This window comes from Helianthus annuus, chromosome 11 (genome assembly GCF_002127325.2).
Source record: "Helianthus annuus cultivar XRQ/B chromosome 11, HanXRQr2.0-SUNRISE, whole genome shotgun sequence".
Taxonomy (NCBI): Eukaryota; Viridiplantae; Streptophyta; class Magnoliopsida; order Asterales; family Asteraceae; genus Helianthus; species Helianthus annuus.
In genome coordinates, this window is record NC_035443.2 from 42,095,950 (window position 1) to 42,112,718 (window position 16,769).

The window sequence follows — 16,769 nt, forward strand, 5'->3', positions numbered from 1 at the left end:
AGCATCTTCATAAACTTCATTTTGAACCATATTGTTGACTGACGAAGAAGCTTGAGGGTCAACAACAATAGGTCTAACCAATGGCGAGACAGCAGCGTTGTCACTTTCCAATAACATCCGAGCCGCTGCTGATTCTTCATCAAAGGTTGGCAGATTGAAGGAGTCAAATAGCCCATCATAATCGAACATCCACGGATCACCCGGAGCCCTAACAGGACTCGTGTACCTTTGAACCCTAACTTCACTCCATAGCTCAATCTTCTTGGTAGCTAGATTCCAAACACGAAAATTTAGAGTTGCATATCCAAGGAAGAAACCCTCGATAGCTCTTGCACCAAACTTTCCATCTGGCTCAATCATAGTACAAGGAGCACCAAACGGTTCAAGGTAAGAAAGATCCGGTTTCCTTTTCTGAAGGAGTTCGAAGCAAGTCTTGCCATGTCTCTTAACTGTAAGAACTCTGTTCAACGTGTAGCAAGCAGCTGATACAGCCTCTCCCCAGAATTGAATAGGGAGTTCCGACTCTACTAACATTGTTCTTGCAGTTTCTATAATCGTCCGATTCTTCCTCTCAGCGACACCATTTTGTTGTGGAGTATAACGAGAACTGTACTCATGAAGAATGCCTTTAGAAGTACAAAACTCATCCATAACTTGATTCTTGAATTCAGTTCCATTGTCGCTTCGGATCCTTTTCACTTTCAACGTATAGAGATTCTCCAACATAGTGAGAAGATCCTTGAGGATGCCAGGAGTTTCACTCTTGTGTGCCATAAAGGATACCCAAGAAAATCTAGAGTAGTCATCAGTAACTACTAAACAATAAGCGTCACCAAACGTTGTCTTGTGCTTCATAGGTCCAAAAAGGTCCATATGAAGACGTTCGAGAGGCATGCTGACAGTGTTGATTTTCTTCAAAGGATGAGACTTCTTTGTTTGCTTCCCCTTTTGGCACGAGACACAGATATCTTGCAAATGAAAACTTCTTACAGGCACACCATTCACAAGATTATTTTTCACCAAATGGTTCATCTTTCTCAAGTGAATGTGTCCCATTCTTCTGTGCCAAGATATAGACTCCTTTTCTGTGGCTTTTGAGACAAAGCAAGTGACTTGTGCAGATGTTGTAATCGCCTGGCTCATGTCGAGAATATAAAGATCATTAACTCTCGGAGCCGATAAGAGAATCCATTCTTGTGGAATTTTGAATCCAGGTTTCAGCACGTAGCAGCCAGCGTCATCAAAAATCACTGAGAACTTTTTATCGCAGATTTGCGACACACTCAGAAGATTGTGATCAATTTGCTTCACATAATTGATCTTATCAAAGCACACGATACCATTGGAGATACTTCCTTCTCCAGTGATGTACCCACCTTTATCACCCGCAAAAGCAACATACCCTCCTCTAATATTTCTCACGTCGTATAGGAGCCGTAAGTCGCCAGTCATGTGCCTGGATGCTCCACTATCAACAATCCAATGACTATTAATAGTTCCTCCTAGAACATCCTGCACATGTCAATTAAACACATCAGTTGAGAATGGGGACCCAAGCCTTAGTGGTCTTGGGTCGTCCCTTGGCATCACGAAACGTAAGCTCTATCTCTTGATGGTTTTCAAGAATAACTGCTCCCCCTGAATTGTCACCCGACTTAGGTAACCAAGTTTGTCTGTGCCTACCAGTTTTTGAAGATTCTGGTTTTACAGGTTGTGACATTCTTGGTTCCTTCTGAACTGTTTTAACTTCAGATTTTAAAGCTTTTTCAACAGTTTTTATGTTCTTACGTCGTTGTTTAGTTTCTTGTTCTTTTACAGTTCGTTTATCTTGTTTAGGTGAAACTGACCGACGTTGAGGGTGAACTGTTTCAGGTGGAGTTTTCTCAACAAATTTCTTCTTTGGAGCATTTGGGCAATTTCTGATAATGTGCCCAATTTCTCCACATTTGAAACAAGTTCTCCTTTCAACAGACTTAGGAGAACTTGATCGACTACCAGATGTTGAACTTGTAGAACCTGAGGTACTTGCTCTTTCATCACACCCGTTTGTGTGTTGGGTGTAATTGTTATCACTGTTACGTTTCAAAATTTTGACTTGTTGTACAAAATCAGTATTTGATTTGTTTTCAAAAGTCTCAATTTTATCTGTACCTTTTGATGCTACAAACTTAACATCTTTTCCTTTCTTCACATAACGAGCTCCTTTTGATTCAACCTTAGCCTTTGGCTTTGGAGCTCGTTGTTGTTGTTTACCCTTAGAAGCAGTCGGTTGTTGAGTGGTTGGAGATTTTTGATTACCAAATTGTTTCCTAATCTCAGCCTTAGGAATTGGATCACATTGTGTTACCACAATTCCCGGAAGTGTTTTTCCCAAAAATTTGTTTGTATTGTCTTCAAAGACTTTATCAATCAAAGATTTATTTACGTTTTTAATTGGAAAAACATGATCTGAGTAGATTTTATTATCTCCAACCAAAGTGTACAACACATTACTGCTTTTAACAGTAGACACATCTTTCTTATCAACCTTGACAGGATCAATCACTTGCTTCTCAACAGATGGAACCTCAGGAGTATCAGGATCACAAAGGATGTGATTCTCTCGTGGAATATCTACTCCTTTCATCTTGCTAAGTGATTTATCCTGATCACTTGCAGCCACTTCTGATTCATCATCCGATGTCTCATAGTCCTCGATAATTGGAGGACTTTGCTTTATGGATGGTGAGGTTTCTTGTTCCTTAGAGGCTGTGTTTGAAGAATTGTCCGGTTTGAACCCAAGGCCAGTAGTAAACTCCTCAACATCAAGAGGCACACTGGGTTCATACCGAGGCATTTCTTCCTCATCAGGCATCTTGGTATAGTTGTTCATCAAAGGGGGCGGACATTTGTTATACCCTATGCCTTTTTGATTTCCTTTTAGTTGTTGAACATCGATGATGTGATCAAGCACAAATCGGGAGTTAGAATAGCTATCCAATTTCTGTTTGATCGCATCATGTTCGCATTGGGCAATGGCTAATTGCTTTTTAGTTTCTTCCACAGTGTTAATATATTCATTTATACTCACTTGCTTGTGGTAAACTACTTTGTTAACCTCGGACACATTTTTCTTTAAAGTTTCTATTACAGATTTAAATTCTTTTTCATTCCGGGTTAAAGCCATGTTTGCCTCTTTGCATTTCGACAGTTCAATAACCAAATTCTGGTTATGACTATGAAGCTTTTCTGATTCAAGCTTCATCTCTGCACATGATTTACAAATACTAGGAGCAGGGGGTTCAGAAGTTACCTGACTAGTAGAGGCTGAGCCGTTTGCCATAAAGGCAGTTTGAAAAGAAAAAGCTCCATCTTCAGAGAATAGCTTTTCCATTTCCTTTGATGCAGTAGCAGCCTTCCTAATCAGAATTGATTTCTGACATTTAAGCTCATCAGCTTCATTTAGTAGCTCCTGAATATCATCATCTCCTTCTTCATTCACATCAGGCTCTGAGTGATTATCCCCAGAAACAGAGCCTTCTTCATCCGAGCTTCCAGAATAACCAGAACTGTCATCACTCCCAGAAGATTCTTCTTTATGAACCTGCTCGATGACCTTAGCATACAAAGCAGTTCCACTTCCCTGGTCACCTTCACCAAACTGCACTGACCAGTCACAGCCTTCATCTGCTTGAACAGCCAAAGCACGATTGTGATTGGTAGTTCCAGGCTGTCCCTGATTGTTATTCACTGCCACCATCCTCCGTTCACGGTTTTCTTGTTGGGCATTCACATTCGTCTGGTTTCTGAAGGGGTTGTGATTGCCGTGTTTTGTTGGTCGAGTGCACTCACGTTTAAAGTGCCCTTTCTCGCCACAGTTAAAGCACGTGACGGCATTAATATCAAACCCATACTTCGTGTTTTTCTTTCCTTCCAACGAAGTTCTTCCAGTTCGTGCCATGAAATCTTTTGCCCTTCTAACCGCACTAGCAAAAGCCCATTTAATATCCATCAACTCCATTTCTTCCTTGTCGATCTGATCATAATCTTCATTGGTCATGTTGATGTTTCCAAGCTGACCTGCTACCAAACCACAGTATGCACTGACCATGGTGTTGATAATTTCCATATGTTCCTTAGCAACTTCAATGCTAAGGTGTGAAAGATTTGAGTTGTCGACTCGGATTGTGTGATGACTTTGGGGCTGAGGTTGAGGATTGCTTGTATAGTGAGCTTGCTGTTGTTGTTGTTGAGGTTGTGGTTGTGGCTGTGTTGGAACAGGAATGTAAGACCTCGGATCGAATTGAGGTTGTGGTGGAGCAGCTGTTGACTGAGGAAACGGAAAGGAACTTGAACTTGTATTGGACACAAATGCAGTCTGCAGCTTAGGTTGCTGTTGCTGAGCTGCAGCGGATCTTGCCAAAACATCGAATCCTGGAAGATACATTTCGGTATTCTGAGGAGCTGGAGCACGCCTCGCTTTCCTAATTTCTTCATCATTTTTATGTTCCAGCTTTTGAATGAACTCATAGATGTTGACTTGATCTAGAGTTCCAGTATGTTTCAACAGTTCAATGAAAGAACTCCACTTTGGAGGTAAGGCGTCAGCAAATCTACTCACCATTTCTTGTTGAGTAGCGACAACTCCATAAGCACACATCTCACTAATCAAATGATAGAAACGTGTGATCATATCATTCAGAGTCTCGTTTTCCAAAAACTGAAAGGATTCAAACTCTTTCTTCAACAAATCATGCCGAGATTTTCGAGCAGCTGCATTGCCTTCTCCTCTAGCAACTAAGGCATCCCACAATGCTTTCGTGGTCTTGCAATATGAGAACTGATGGTAGATGTCTTTGTTGAGTGCTTGAGTAAGTGTGGCAAAGGCCTTTTTCTCCAATTCATAAGCCTTCTTGTCATTTTCAAGCATATTTGCATAACCTTCTGAAGTTGACGCAGCAGTTTCAAGATTAGTATTGAACGCATTGATGAAACACGTCCAAAGATCAGTGCTTTGCCCTTGAACATATGTGTGAAAACGGTTTTTCCATGATGGAAAATCGTTCATATGGTTCAACTTAGGTGGACGATTGTTGCTGCCAGTTTCACTCTCACTAATCAGAAGGTTCTGAAGACTTTGACTTTGATTGGATACCAAAGCCCATTGACTTGGACTGATTGATGGCTGTGGAATCATACTCTTTGCCCAATCTGCAGCAGTCACTAACTCTTGATTGGTTCGTGAGTCCAAACTCCAATCCCATGGACTTGTACAGCTCATTTTGATCAGATATTAATTGAGATCCTTCACAAACACAAACTGTTAAGTTTGAACAGACAAGAATTGAAAGATAAAAACCTGTTCGAAAGATCAAGACTAGTTCGAATGATCAACAGTGATCGAAAGATTACTGTTGAGTTTCGAGCAAAGTCTTCGAAAGATTCACAATGAAAGATCCTTATCTTTCGACCAAATATCACGAAAGATTCACAGTTCGAAAGATATTTATCTTTCGAATACTGATCTCGAAAGATTCACAATGAAAGATCCTTATCTTTCGAGATGAATCCTTATCTTTCGGACTACTATCTTTCGAAAAGATTCCAGAAACGAAGGATGATCCTTAGACTTCGAAAGACTACTCGAAAGATGCTAATCTTTCGAGCTGTCCCTAATCGAAAGATGAACTGTCGATATCGAAGGATATCTTTCGGAAGATTCTGACACAACTGACACAAGGTTGACGGGTAGGTGGGAAAGGTGATGGGTTGGTGCACAACTTTCGGCAGAAGGTATGTGCAGACCTGACTTTTCACCAACTTTTTGGACTTTCAAAAAGTTTACCCAAAATAGACACAATCTTATCCAAACCAGTCACCGGAATATATGATCGGAAAATGGCCGGAAAAATCAAAGTCTCTTAAAAACAAGTTTTCAAGTTACCCAACCCAACCTTGAACACTCCCGAAGGTTTAGAAACCGTTTTTCAGTTTAAACAAGCAAGAAAACCACCAAAAACGGGTGCTAAACCAAGTGTTCAAACACACCAAGAACTCGAACAACCCGGTTTTAAACAAGGTAAAGAGCCAAGCTCTGATACCACTTGTAGGTCCCTTTTCGCGGAGGATAACGAACCTAAACCTTGTTATACTAACCCACCAGCAAGTGCGGAATCCAAGCTAGTAGGCAAACCGAGATGAAGCAAGAAAAGAAACAAACACACAAGAGTTCACCGATTAACACCACTGTATTAATACGTATGAAGGTTCCGGTTACAAGCACAATGTTTACAAATAGTTTGCAAACTCTCAAAGTGTGTGTGTGTGAGTTTCGGACAGAATGCTCTCAACTCTCTTGTCTGTCTTTCTAAGTGTGCATCTCCCTAAACTCAACACTGCATGGGTATATATATACCCAGCCCATGATGTCTGGTCGAAGGATCCGATAGATGGTCCGAAGGATCATCTATCGAGGACAAGGTAATCGAAGGATCAGCATTGACCTCGAAAGATCACCTTTCGAGGTCTATCATTCGAAGCCTATCTTTCGTGCACCTCGAAGGATCAACAATATCCTTCGAGGCTATCCTTCGATGCAGACAAACATATCAAACATATGTTAACTGTTGGACAAGTCAAACTAGGAGGATAGTTGACTTGGTCAACTTACAGACTAACTTAGGACATCGTTTATATACAGACCGAATACAGACAAAGTACAGACACAAGTGCACCAACAATCACAATATCATGTACATATATATAGATCAATATAATAACAACCCTAGAGCCCATTAACATTAGGTTGGGCTTGGCTTATGGGACTAAATGTCTGCATTCATAACAGTTTACACGATTTTAAGATATTTTAAGTGTAATTTCTGTTTTTAAGTAATGGCTTCCAAGTGGTCATATTTTTTTATCTGATTTGATCAAACTATTCTTTTGATTTTCTCTTTAAATATTCACAACAAAACCTCCATGGTAATCACCTCACTTTATATGTATGTTAGGACTACATCACCACGACTATTTATTTAGTTGTTAAACGATTTTCATAAGAATAAATAGTAGATAAATCAATTTTCCATATTAATTAAATATGAGGCTTTAACACTAAAAGGTTTAAAATACTAGAACTTTTTAAATTTACAATAACAATATATTACAACAAAGTATATCAAACCACACAAAGAACGCAAAAAAAAAACAAACAAACAAAAAGTATATGAGAAAACACTCAACAATGATGTAAAATAGTTGTATCAAGGACCCTTTTAATGGCTAGATCAATGAATCTACGCATTTTCTTCGGATCTATCAGAGATCGCCCGTTGTCTACTTTTTAGATGGAGGTGGAGCGAAGAAAGGAATGCTTGGAAGAGTTGTTGGAAGGTTTGGGATGGTAGGCATAGAAGGCAATGGAGGAAAGGATACTTTGGGCATATTAGGGAATGTAGGGATTGTTGGTATGGTGGGCATCTGTGGCTGTGGGAGTGTGGGGATGGTGGGTATTTGTGGTTGTGGGAGTGTGGGGATGGTGGGCATCTGTGGTTGTGGAAGTGTCGGAATGGTGGGTATTTGTGGTTGTGGCACTGTTGGAGTAGCTTGCAGCAAATTGCGTGAAGCATAACACATCTCATTGGTTGTGATGGAGAATAGCGCAAGGGAAAAGACGTAAAGGTAGCAGGCAGAAGCCATTGTAGGATGACTGCAAACTGTTGAGGCTCTAGAACTATATCAGATTGTGAGTGAAAGCACAACAGATCAGTGTATATATGGAGAACGCACAAAGGAGTGTGTATATATAGAGAATGCACCGAACGATGGTCCTAATATATATTAAAGAATATAAGAAAAAGTCACTAGTTTTGTTAAGACTATAATTGGTTAGTTGGAAACTGATATCTGGCATTATTATTGGGTTCTTAGGTCTATAGTTGTTAAACAATCTCCAAACAAGAGGAATTTGTTTATCGATATTCCTATCCTTAGGTAAGCTATATCTGCAGAAAAGTTGACCCAAACTCAATCTCAAACATTTGCATCATGCTTTTTGCTATAATGTTTATGCAAAATCTAAATGTTGTAAAATATAAAATGTATTTCTGACTAGGACGATAGAAAGAATAGTAACCTTAAAAGACTGACTAAGACTAAAAGCTAAAATATTATAATTTAGCATTGATGTAGGCTGTGACTAAACTTTCGAGAGCAAATTAGAGACAATAATAAGAAACTAATGCCTTAATTATGATTATAACAAGCAGTATAATCCTAATAAGTGTCATAATGACCGTGATCTGAAAATAATTATTTGAACTCATTGCTGTCTACTACTCCTACATAAGGTTATAAGGACAAGATTCTACTTCAACTTGAACTCTAATGTAGACGTGTTATTTTTAATATATCAGACTATCCATAATGGTTACCCCATAAGAGGCATTTTTCACCACATCAGCATTTTAACGCCCCTACAAAAAATGTGTAATGGTTAATGCCCCTTTAGATACTAAATAACTTAACGACGTTCGATTAGATTCTTGGATACTAAAAACCTTGTCATATATCATACCGACCGTGGACAAGTTGTCCCTCGAAATTCATAAAACAGGACGACCATCCGAGTAATCAACTCTGAAATATGTGAAGGTTTTATACCTGTAGAGTTATTAATAATTCTACTCATTTGACATTTTTTGCCAGGCGTAAGATGGACAATTGCACCGGTTTTTTATTGGAGATTTTGGTTTTTTTTTTTTTTTTTTTTTTTTTTTTTTTTTTTTTTTTGAAAAAGTAAAGAAAAAGGTCCTATTGTTTATCTGATTTGATCAAACAACTATGCTTCGGATTTTCTCTTTGAATGTTCACAACAAAACCTCCATGGCAATCACCTCTCGTTCAAAGTATTTTAGGACTACATCACTTCGGCTACTAAATCCACACCTCAAAACCACTTATAATCCAAAACAATTGATATTTTGAATAAGCTTTTCATTCGATATGATTGATTTATAACTCTCCAACACTTCTCCATTTATAACCCGGAACGACCAATTCAATATATTCGTTGGCGTTACTCTTGCAAACAGCAATTTTCATCCAACAAGATCACTGAATGTTTCTGCTGCTTTTCATTTAGTTATTGAACATTGTCATCAGCATAAATAATAGATAAATCAAATTTTCCTCGTAAATTAGTCAGAAATCGCTATTTGTGACGCATTTTTGACGAAAAACGGTGTAAGAAATTTTGAGTTTTCTAGTAGTGATATAATAGATAAATCAAATTTTCCCTATTCATTAATATGACGCTTTAACACTAAAAGGTAAAAGTGGGACTTTTAAATTTACATTAACAATATATTACAACAAAGTATATCAAACCACACAAAGAATACAGAAACAAGAAAACAAAAAGTACATGAGAAAACACTCAACAATCATGTAAAATAGTTGAATCAAGGACCCTTCTAATGGCTAGATCAATGACATGTAACAAGCTTCTTCTGATCTAGTAGCGATTGTTTATTGTCTACTTTTTAGATGGAGGTGGAGCGAAGAAAGGAATGCTTGGAAGAGTTGTTGGAAGGTTTGGGATGGTAGGCATAGAAGGCAATGGGGGAAAGGATACTTTGGGCATATTGTGGGAATAGTGGGCATCTGTGGTTGTGGGAGTGTCGGGATGGTGGGCATCTGTGGTTGTGGAAGTGTTGGAATGGAGGGTATTTGTGGTTGTGGCACAGTTGGATTAGCTTGCAGCAAATTGCGTGAAGCATAACACATCTCATTGGTTGTGACGGAAAATAGTGCAACCACAAAGACGTAAAGGTAGCAGGTAGAAGCCATTGTAGGATGATTGCAAACTGTTACGGTTCTTGAACTGGATGAAATTGTGAGTGAGAATGCCTTAGAGGAGCGTATATATAGAGCATGCACTGAATGGTGGTCCCAATAAAATAAATAAAAGCATATAAGAAAAAGTCAATGGTTTTGTTAAGACTACAATTGGTTTGTTGGAAACTGATATCTGGGATTATTATTGGGTTCTTAGGTCTAAGTTGTTAAACAATCTCCAAACAACAAGAATTCGTTTATCAATATCCCTATTTTTAGGTAAGCTATATTTGCTGATTATTTGACCCAAACGCAATATCAAATGCTTTCTTCATGCTCTGCCTGCTAATGTAAATATGTTGTATATAAATAATCAAGCTTAAAAGACAGAGTGAGAGTTAAAGCTTAAGTACTATTATTACAACGTTTTGACTAAACTTTGGAGAACACCTGGAACACAATTACGATATTGTCTAATTAATAATCCTACACAAGGTCATAAGGACAACATCCTAGTTCAGCTTGGATTGTAACTTGGTGGTACATCCATTGATTTGTGATGGGAGTTTTGGAGATTTCATATATGGTTGCGGATATTTTCAATGAATTGAAAAAAAATGAAGGACACTGAGAATCTTTTTTCTAAGAACGCGAAAGAACTTTGGAAGGTAAATGGGCAAAAGCTATTGGCGTAGAGCTGGCAGATAAAACACATTGCAAGAAAATGCTAACTTTGTAACTGTATATTCTATGATTTTTATTATAGTTCAATTTTCCAAAGCTAGGTTAATCGACATATAGGTGCACTCAAGATTGTAAGAACACCCCTTTTTTATTTGAAATACGGTTCTATATTGTGATATTTTGTTGCAGCCTGTAAGTAGGCAAAAGTCAAAGAAAAACATGATTAAGAAGAGATCCAATTTTGGGGCAATTTTTTGTGTTTTTCATTCAATGTAAAAGGGACTATAAATAACAAACTTGGGAGTACATGTCCACCTTGTCACTAATGCATGTTCACCATGTCATTCTCCTTATTTCTATCCATGCAACCTACCCACTACTTCTATCATAACATGTGAACGACACTAAATCAATTGCAACAATGCAGTAAAAATAAAACATGTGCAGATTTAAACAAATGGCTACTCCAACAACTTCTTGGGTTTCTTCATGTTTCTCTTGGGCAGGTTCAGTGGGTCAATTTCTATTGGACCTGTATCATATATGGTTTATTTATATATATAAACAAAGTTAATTACTTCTTCCATGGGAACATAGTTTTCTTGTATCAATCTATATATACTACTTAATAAATAAAAATATCTAGAGTACCAAGTGTGCCCATTCTCTGGTTGTAAAATTGGAGGGTGTGACAACCGGTAATTTACGCCCTTAATACGTGATTAACAGGCGTGTCACGAGACATCAAATAGTGTTTACGACGCAAATTAACTTAATTAGGCCTTTGGAGTGCCTAGGAATGTCTATACGACCTTACAGTGCGCGAACGGTGGTTTACAGAGAAAGCTGCTGAATATTACGCGACAACGGACTGATACCGTACGAAATACTGACAACGCCAACAATCACGAATTTTATACGAATATTTTATACTTATAATTTAGTTTCGCGAATTTATAGTGCTTCCGTACGACACAACACGCAAACGAGAACGAAGAACGCGGAAAACAGTAACGCACCGACAAACAACGACCAAACGGAAGCACCAGACTCGAATGTAATCTCGATATTAACATATGATGATATATTTGGTTTCGTTTTCGAATTTTAATAACCGTATTCGAAACCGGATCGAAAAACGGATTAGAAACGGTAAACGACGCAATTTACGCGCTTTTTACGCAACCGGCGATCAAGACGCGACAACGACTACATACATAATTTTAATTATCTTTGGACCAAAACTTATAATTTATGGCATTACGAGGAGTTTGGGTTTTAATGACGGGTCTTGTAGGAGATTTCGGGCCACTTTAAACGCGAGATTGGGCTTGTGGGCCTTGGGCCCAAGCCCAAAGCCCACTAACCAAATTCTTAAGATAAATACTGAACTTTTGTTAAAATCCTCATTTTCTTCAAGCAACAACAACACACACACACACACACACACACAAGCAGACAACAAACAAGCACCCACCCGATGCTCTCTCTCTCTCGACTAAACTCCGGCAACCGGAGCAGAATCCGGCCGGCCGGTGCCGGTTTCTGGCACCTCACTCCCCTCACACACACCCACTCCTCCTGCTCCTCTTTTTCTGATAAACAGCGCCAGCGACAAGCCGACTGATGCTGGTCGTATTCCGGCAGACCACTCGGGAAACCCCATCACTTCGGCTCGGTTCTCAGGCAACAGACACCCCCCCTTTTTTTCTTCGATCAGCAACGAACCACCACCACCAACGTCGGGTGGAGGTGAGCGGTGGTCAGACGGCAGAGAGAGAGAGAGAGAGAAGGACGAGACTGAGAGAGAGAGAGAGAGAGAGAAAACCGGTGGTGGTGGCGAGCGATGGCAGCGGCAACGGTGGTCGGCGTCTCAGTTCGACGATTTGTCTCTCAGACCGGTGGTTCGTATCTCGGTCCGGCGGTCTGTAACTCGGACCGACGGTTCTTGTTATTACCCGACAGATTCCCGGTAAATACCCTCCCCCTTCTCGGTTTACTTCCCTCTCTTTCTTTTGTTAAACTCTGATGATGATGATGGTGATTTTATCACCAGCACAGGTTGGTGACGACTTCGTTTCGGGTTGGTTCGAGTCAACCCGGTTGAACCGAGTTAACTCGGTTCGGGTCCTGGTCAAACAGTCACGGCTGTCAAGAGGTTCGGGACGGTCAACAGCTTTGGTTCGGGCCGAGCGGTTCGGGTGGACTTGGTCGGACTGAGTCAACTCGGTCAAAGTCAGCCGGTCAACTCGGTTGACTCGGTAACCCAGTCAACTTTTGTTCGACGTTCAACTCGAAGAATGGTAAAGATTAACGGCGAATTAACTTGAATATATATATTTTTATTAAATTCGTGAAACGAGCTCGAACCGATTCGGATTAGTATTTAGTTTACATTTTGTGGTTTTACAAAAATACGTAGTTATTGATGATTGAGAAATTGTTGAATTTTGATAAAATGACGACAACTTATGTTGTCGGGAGCGTCCAAAAACAGAGGAAACTCTGCCCGTTTTTCGAGAAAATCCGTAAAATAATTACGTTTTATTATAAAACGAAGCATAACCAATCGACTACTAACGATTTCTATAAAATTAAATACAAGTGTATAACATTTCGGATAACACTTTACAATATCACGACAACGATGATTTGGATATCATTTTCGACGATTCTTTTATAAAATAAATATAACTATTATATTTATTTTAAACAACACAACTTCGTTATATATTTATTCCGAATACCCGACGATTCTTTTACTAAAATAAATATAATTTATATATTTATTTTAAATATCGAACAACAATATCTCCTTTTATAAAAATAGATATAGCTTCTATACTTATTTCAAAGCATCATACGACTTGTATTCTTTTACAAAAATAAATATAATATATATTTTTTTTTTCAAACACAACGACTCGATGATTGTTTTCCAAAATAAATATAACATTTTGTATTTATTTCAAACGCCTAAACGACAAATACCATATTTTGATAATTTTCATACAAGACGCGATATATAATACAAGTTTATTATATATTACTTTCATTCGAATATTCCTATATATCAACATACGACTTCTCAAAATGAGCCAACAAGTATAAATTCTTCACTTCTTTCAAGTTAACAACAAACCGTCAAATCGTTCGGTCAATGATTCGGTAGAGCTCGGTGACACGTAATTTAGTTACTGCGTTTAGAAATTTATAAGATATTCCGTGTTAGGAATATTGTAGAATGCACGCTAGCAAGTCAAGCCTTGGAAACGACATCACGAAGTCGTAATTAGCTAGCTTTGCACAGGAATATTCAGGTGAGTTCATAACCCCACTTTTTCACTGTTTTACATTTGTCTAAATGTTTTCGGGGTAGAAAGACATGCACATTTTGCAAAGCATACAAGAATTACATATTCATAAACCATTTTACAAGAAAGTTTTAACAGACACAAATGGTTTACGAAAAGCTTATGTTTTATACCGGTTTTTCAAACAAGCGTATTTTTTGAAATATGCATACACACAAATTCTAGTTTCTAAACTACGGGAAAATACAAATACAAGAGCTTACAATGTTTACAAAATGGTATGACGGAGTACAAAAACATTCAAGTGAAACATTCTAGATCATGTACCGAATAGGGTGCCATAAGCACCATTAATCAACATATACATTCAGACCGCGGAACAAAAGGTTAGATCTAATGGGTTTCAGGCAACACCACTCTTGGCCTACTTCTACCAATGAGTGCTTCTGTGTCTCAGTCAAAGTTGACAAAAATGCCTAGGTTTGGTGGCTTCCTATGTCGTGACACATGTTAGTGGTCTTGTAAACCACTAGGTATCTCAAACATTCATAGTACTCAGTTACAGATACGTTTTACAAGTTACATTCAAACATTCATACATTCTACAAGTTACATACCATGTTTTCATTCAAGTAATCAAACATTCAAGTATTTAAACATTCAAGTATTTAAATATTCAAGTATTTAAACATTCAACAATAAAACAAAAACCGGTCATTCAAAAAGATTTATTTCAAATCTTTTACAAATAAACTATGAACTCGCTCAACTTTATGTTGATTTTTCTCATGTTTCTTTCTCAGGTTGCATTTCTAAGATAAGGCACGGTTGGAATAGGAGAACCATGTGGAGTCGAGTACTTAGTGGGCGTTCAATATCTAAAAGACTTAGATTATTTGCTTCCGCTGTGCAATGAAGATACCAGTCCAGTCACGCCAATGCTCTGATATTTCGGGGTGTGACAGATTGGTATCAGAGCTATAGGTTACAGCGAATAGGGTTGTCTGTAGAGATACCTAAGCTCTAACCTCATTTTCCTCTGGGACTTAGATCATCAAGACTTTAAATACATACAGAATGCCTAAGACTCGAATATGGTGTCCAACCGTTGCCGAAAAACGAGCAATCCAAAATTTTGTTTTCAAACATACGCTATTGTGGTGTTTTACACATGATACGCAAAGACAATTACATACAATACATAAAACTCTGAGAGTTTAGGAAACATGCATTTAAGACCTTCGGAAACTTATGTTGAAGTTCATTAAAGGTCATCACGTAGGAACCGCGAATATTAACTCGGGCACACACTATTATTCATATCGTCTAGGATATTTTGACTTCCCGAGCAGGCAGCCTACGCATAACGAAACACTAGTGCACAGGTATATGTGAAACTTAAGCTATACATCAACGGAGGTTGAAGTACGTCACATACGACTTTCGAGGAAGCGGCAGTTTGGCACGCGGTCCTGCAAACGACACGAGTCATGCTAAGGAGAAGACATATGTCTCCGCAGTCCCCCTAACTCAATAATGACGAATACGCCATGTTTGACATTCCAAGGTAATGTCACCTAACAATTGGTCGTCACATGCAACCCCAGGTAAAGTCCTTGAATTTCTTTTATTGAAATTTCGACTTTCACAGTTACCGAGTAGATTTTCGCATCTCTACTCCTCTTAATGGTCATTGCATCACAATAACTTCTTCATTATAGCGAATGTTCATTTGCTTCATTTCTTGAAAATTCATATGTTACGCATGCATCGTTTGTTACGCATGTGGTTTCGTTTCGAGTAAAGCGTTTCATTGAATCTTAAATATTGTTTCGCCAAATCTAATTGTTGATTTGTGATTCGAATGACCTGCATTATTGTAAATGTTGGCTTCTTCGTTATTAGGTCAACACATTTTCTTGAAATCCCTTTCTTTTCAAGTTACATACATGGTTTTCGTTGTGACCATGCCGAAAGTTTTTCTTGTCGATACATGTAATTATTGTCGGCTTGCGCCGAAGTCAAATTCAATTGTTTGAACTTATTCATTACACATATTCAATTCAAGACACCATATGATGTATTGAAAACATCATATTCGAATTCGTTTTAACAAGCGTTTCGTTGTTCTGAGTCGTAGTAGATTTGTTTGGTCTACGACTCCATTAAGTCGTTTGTTAACTTCGACATCTTGTGGTGGCGTTTCACTAAATTGAAGCTTACGCTAATCTCATACACGGATTTAGTTATCTATTTATTGATCTAGATTAAATCCGCTTCGATTTATTATTGCGCTTTCATTTGACTTCAAACACAGGTGATACTTGTTTAATCACCACTATTATTGAATTATTTTTGATCACTACGACACCTTGTGGTGTCGGTAGAACTTGCAGCTTGGGCTGATCATGATCGAGCGTTTCATTCAAACTATTACATTTGAGCTTGTTGAAATCTAAATTCATTCATTGGATGCAATCATTTCTAGAATTCATTTGCATCTTGCGATACGTCCTTGAATTCACATCATTCAAATAAGTCTTGATTCGATTTCATGATCGTTCACTCTGGTACTATTCGTATTTTCTACGCATAACGTAACTCTAAGGAGTTAACGTAGTCTAAATTTCGAGGACGAAATTTTATTAACAGGGGGAAAATGTGACAACTCGTATTCTAGATGTTCTTGCATTTTCAATGTGTCTTTTATGTACATCATGTGATCATGTATCGTGACTAATTTCAAATAGAATACTACGAGTTTGTGTGTTTGTTGCATACTTAGGTATGTTTATTAGGTATATTATTGGGGACTTGTCTTTGGTCCAAATCGTTGAAACCCAAAGAAAACCCACCAGCACTAGAGGCCCAAACCTGTCACCCTTGCCCATTTCGTTGGCAGTTTTGCCATTTATGTTCGGCGGCCCAAGTGGATGGGCTTAAGCCCATTTC